Here is a 6,000-nt window from a genome sequence, read left to right as displayed (position 1 = left end):
CACGAGTGCTGGATCGTATGGTAGGAGTATGTTTAATTTTATAAGAAGCTGCCAAACTGGCTTCCAAAGTGGCTGTACCATTTTGCATTCCCACCAGCAATGCATGAGAGGGTTCCTATTGCTCCACATTCTCGTCAGCTTTTGGTGCTGTAAATGTCCTGGACTTTGACCATTCTAACCGGTGTGTAGTAGTATCTTACTGTTGTTTTAATTTGCATTTCCCTAATGACAAATTATGTGAAGCATCTTTTCATATGCTTAATGCCATCTGTATATCTCCTTTGGTGAAGTGTCTGTTAAGATCTTTTGCCCATTTTTAATCAGGTTGTTCATTTTCTTATTTTTGAGTTTTAAGAGTTCTTTGTGTATAGCCTAGATACAAGTCCTTTATCAGATATGTATTTTGCAAATATTTCCTACCAAGGAGAAAATGGTTCTTCTTCTCATTCTCTAGATGTTGTCTTTTGCAAAGCAGACATTTTTAATATTAATGAAATCCAGCCTCTTAATTATTTCTTTAATGGATCATGCTTTTGGTGTTATACAGCCTCTGACTTTTGACTCCAGCTTTACTTTCTTCCCTCCCTCACCTATTCACCTGTCATGTCAACAGATTTTTACTGTGAACTTTGTTGTGAACACTGGGAATTGAGAGAGAGCAATACAGACAAGGGTGTTGTTCTCATGGAGCTCATATACCAGGGTAGAGACAGACCATGAACACATTGACAAGCAAATGAGAGAATTTCAGAAAATATAAGTGCTATGAGACCTGGAAAACAAAAATACAGTTTAACTAGGGACATTAGTCAGTGTGCTCAGGCAAGGCCATATTGCAGAGATGAAATCTGAGCTGACAAAAGGTAGGGTATGAAAGAGTCATTTAAACTGTGGGAGGGATGGGTCAGTCTTCTCTCCTGTGCTCTGGTCCAACTGGCCTCCTTGCCCTGAATACATGCTATTCTTTCAGGTCACTGTGACTTTGTCCATGATTTCTTTTTCGGCATAGAGTGCTTCCCCACTGATACCTACATGTGAAAGCCCCTCTACCTTAGATGCCACCTCCTCTGGGACATCATACCTGACTCACCTAATTCAATACTATTTACCTTGCTACTGCCAGTCGCCTCTGAGGAAGGTCAGCATATTCTCTCTGTTAGTCAAGGTTATTTTATGACAAACTATTGGACCACTGAAATGGGCATAAGGGAAAAAATAGATGGCATATGTTGGGTTAGTAAGATGCCATTTAAAACTGATGACTACAAAATGACTGAATTTTGTTCCTTCTTATGAGTAATATTCCATTGTATATATGTACCACATTTTCTTTATCCATTCATCTGTCATTGGACATTTAGGTTGCTTCCATGTCCTGGCTATTGTAAGTCGTGCTGTAATGTGGAATCTAGAAAAATGGTACAGATGAACCTATTTGCAGGGTAGGAATAGAGGCGCAGATGTAGAGAATGGTTGTGTGGACATGGGGTGCGGGTGGACGGGGAAGCGGGGTGGGATGAATTGGGAGACTGGGATTGATATATATACACTAGCATGTATAAAACAGATAGCTAGTGGGAACCTGCTGTATAGCTCAGGGAGCTCAGCTCGGTGCTCTGTGGTGACCTAGATGGGTGGGATTTGGGGGGCGGAGGAGGAGGTCCAAGAGGGAGGGGATATATGTATACATATGGCTGATTCACTTCGTTATACAGCAGAAATTAATACAACATTGTAAAGCAACTATACCCCAATTAAAAAACAAAAACAAAAACCCGATGACTAGTAAGAGCTTCCTAACCCCATCTTCTAATTTTAGAACATATATTTTGAGGGCAGAAGTTCATTATCTCTGGCACAATCTGTCACTGTGTCTTATACATATTAGGTGCTTATAAAATGTGTGTTGAATAAATGTTTGTATTTCGTTAATCTTTTTTTTTTTTTAAGATTTTTTTGATGTGGACCATTTTTAAAGTCTTTATTGAATTTGTTACAATATTGCTTCTGTTTTATGTTTTGGTTTCTTGGCCGTGAGGCATATGGGATCTTAGCTCCCCAACCTGGGATCAGACCCGCACCCCCTGCATTGGAAGGCGAAGTCTTAACCACTGGACCGCCAGGGAAATCCCTCATTGTTATTACTGACTAATATTTATCCAGAATTTATTATGTGTCAATGCGAAGAATTGCTTATGCATGGTCTTATTTAGTCCTGCATGTATCCTGTGAATTAGAGATTATGATTATTTCAACTTTATAGAAATGTCTTCAGTAAAAATAATCACTATAACAATAAGACCAGGTATTAGTCTTTGGATTAGAAAAATTTGGAGAAGCACTTGCCTTTTAAAAACTTTAACCTGCCATTTCCTGTTGATCTAATGAAACAAATCAATAGTGGCCAGGGCTAACCTATTGGGTTATTTCAGTTGGTCCTCCCCAAGTCATCACAGCTCATGGGTTATGTTCAAGGTCATTTTATCGGCTTCTATTCTTTATTCCTTCTTTCATCTTTTTTTCTCCTTTTCTTTCTCACTCTCTCCTTTTTTTTTTTTTTTTTGCATTACACACTTCCACCCCTTTCCAAAAAATGGAGAATGGAGGGTGTATTTTTCCCTTCTGCTTGCCTTTATTCTTGGTGTTATGACCTGCTTTGGCCTGTGGAGCATGTGGGGAGGTGACAGGGCTCCATTTCTAAGTCTAGACCTTGGAAGACCTGATGTATTTCCACTTACCCTGTTGTACCCTTGGCATCTCCCTGAGAAGGGTTTTCCCTGAGTATCTTTTACCCACTGCGTCTGGGCCCCAGAGTGATCTCATGCAAATCAGGGCTGCCCCAAGTGACCACACACCTCAGGCTGCAGCACAAGGTAGGGCAGCAGCAGCCCCGCAGCTGAAGCTGAGCCATCCTGTGAGAAATAATGCATATTGTTTCATGTCACTGTTGGTGCTTGTTGGTTATGCAGCAATAAAATTCAATATGCCTACCTAATTTTTTTTTATTAGGAGTGGAGGTAGAAGTGTGTGAGGGGAGTGACAGGAATTCATATTTTCTGTCATCACAGACTGTTTATCCCAAGGCACAGTGTCATTAGGTTTCCTTTTTATTAGGTTTCCTTTTTCTTTCTCTAGCCTTTTTCTTTTGCCTAAATCAGGTTTAATAGGGTTGTTAGTGTGAGCTAGCACGGTAAATTTTTTTGCAATAAAGCACGTCACAGTGTGCTGAATTAAGCCACAGAAGGAACAACCAAGGCGACAAGACAGAAAGATAGAGCTAAGAGGAAGCCAGTGTGGACGAAAAGGTTTGATTTGCTATCTGAGAATAGATAAGGTGTAGGCACAGGTTACTTTCATTCATTCTCCACATTGGCTGGCTCTTCTGCTTGGTTCCAAGTATAGAGCTTCAGAAAGTATTTTTGGCAAAGAAAGACATTCTGAGGCACTTATATATTATAACATCTAGAACATGTCAAGATATTATTAGATGTTGGTCAAGTAAATGAACAAGAGAATAAATGGATGAATGAACAAATTAACTAACTAATCAATGAATGCATAGAAAATTGTCCAGAGAGAAGGTTATCCGTGGTAATAACGGTACCACCAACATTACGATTTATTACACATTTGCAGTGTGACAGGACCCAAGCTCAGTGTTCTTCTTCCTTTTCCCATCAAATCCTCAGAATGCCCTGTTGATGTAGGTGAGATTGATCCTACAAATGATAGCATTGAGGGTTGAGCAATTAGGTTAAAATGAAATAGGTAGCAAATGCTAGGTTTGAGATGCAATTCCTAGTTTCTCTATTCCAAGTCTTAGGTTTACGGAAACCCACTCTTTGAATCGCTTTTATTGTTTTTGGCTTATTCCTATGTTACAGAGGAGACAACTTAACGCTTAAAAAGTTATGGGAGCCTCACGTAAGCCACTTGAATGAATGACAGTGGAGAGTATGGAGATGGGGAGGACCTAGGACTTTCTCTACAGAAATAGCAAAATTAGGGGAAAGAGATGTAATTCAAAGACCAGGGGTCCCAGGATTGGAAACAACACCAATGCTACATTCTGAAACCAGATTTTGATAGCCACAGAAGGCTCAGCCACTGGCGATCTTTGCTCTGCCATGCTCAGTCTCCCTTCCGAAGGCGAGAATCTATATTCTGCTGCTTACTTAGACTGCCTCTCTAGGAGAAAGTCATTGCCTTTATACATCATGATTCTTGTGAAGAAGGGCTTTGATTTCTTGTCAACAAATATTCTTTCTTAACTCTCCTCAGTGCCAAGTATGCTGAGAATTATACTGCTTAGTGCTTTGTTCCCCTAGGCTGGGATTTCTCAACCTCATCTACCTCATCATTACTAACATTTGCACTCATATAATTCTTCTCCTTCTCTTTCCTCCTCCTCCTCCCCCCCTCCTTCTTCTTCTCCTCCTTCTCCTCCTCCTTCTTCTTCAAGGTTGGGGGGCTGCCTTGTGAATTGTAGGATGTTTAACAGCTTCATTGGACTCTCCTCAATGTTGAAAGAACCTCCTATCCACCACTTCTCATTTGTGGGTTGTGACAACAAAAAGTATCTAGCTCGATTAAGAATTTAATTCTTAAGATTCCAAGGTGGTTATTAAGTCAGCTCATCAGTCAATTACATCTTTCTGTGCATGGGGCAGTTTCCTTCATCCATCAGTCCGTTCAATCATTTGCATCCACCCAAGAGCAGGATGACTGGTTGGCCCCACTTTCACTGCCAGTTATTTTTCAGGACAGACTTTTTCACATTTCACAGGTTCTGTGGGGGGAAAAATGCCATTCTGACCATAGAGATATCATTCTTTGTCCATGTCACATTTCATTGATGGGTCCATTAGCCACTGGAAATGATACCCAGGAGGGAAATTCTCCTTAGGAAAAGTGTGGGTGATTTGCCATTGACAATGCTTTCCTCTGGATCAGAGAAGCTTACTTGTGATGAATATTCTAAGACATTCCAATAAATAAAAGAGCTTCTATATATTTACCATATTGTGCCCTATGTGCCTTATTCTTCACGTTCCTTTATATTTATCATCATATTTTCTTAAGCATTTTTACATTTTTCTCTTTCATGTAGAATCATGAGGCTTGTTTATCATGGGTTATCTCCATTTTATAGATGAGGAAACTGGAGCTCTAAAGGGTTAAGGGACTTGCCCTGCTTTAGTAACTCACTCCTCCTATTTATCAAATGATGGCCAGAAGGATTGTATTTGTTTCCTAGGGCTGCCCTAACAAAGTATCCAAAGTACCACTAACTGGGTAGCTTATAAAAACTGAAATTTATTGTCTTATAGTTCTAGAGGCTAGAGTCTGAAATCAAAGTATTGGCAGAGTTGGTTCCATCTGAGTGCTGTTGGGGAGGACCTGTTCCGGATCTTTGTCCTCGGCCTGTTGATGGCCTTCTTCATGTTTACATGATGTGTACACATGATGTAATTCTTGTATATGAGTCTGTCTACAAATATCCTCTTTTTATAAGGACATTAGTTGACATTGAATTACAACCCACCCTAATGACCTCATTTTAACATTAACTCTGTGAAGACACTATCTCCAAAATAAGGTTTCATTCTGAGGTACCGGGGATTAATGAAGACTCCAACACATGAATTTTTGGGGAAACAATTCAATCCATAATAGAGAAATTCATTGAAATAGATCTGATTAAACCACTCCTCACTGCCTATAGAATAATGTATGCATTTTTTATGATGAGCCACAAGCCCCTTCTTGATGTGGCCCTTGTCTCTAGCCTCAGCCTGGTCTCTTTTTCTTTTTTTTCTGTGTGTAGATTTTTTTTTTTAATTGAAGTATAGTTAATTTAAAATGTGTTAGTTTCAGGTGTACAGCAAAATGATTGTTATATATACATGTGTATCTATTTTTTTCAGATTCTTTTCCCTTATAGATTATTATAAAATATTGAGTATAGTTCCCTGTGCTATACAGTAGGTCCTTGTTGGT

The sequence above is a fragment of the Phocoena sinus genome, chromosome 16 (genome assembly GCF_008692025.1).
Source record: "Phocoena sinus isolate mPhoSin1 chromosome 16, mPhoSin1.pri, whole genome shotgun sequence".
In the NCBI taxonomy this organism is placed as follows: domain Eukaryota; kingdom Metazoa; phylum Chordata; class Mammalia; order Artiodactyla; family Phocoenidae; genus Phocoena; species Phocoena sinus.
This window is presented reverse-complemented; position numbering follows the sequence as displayed.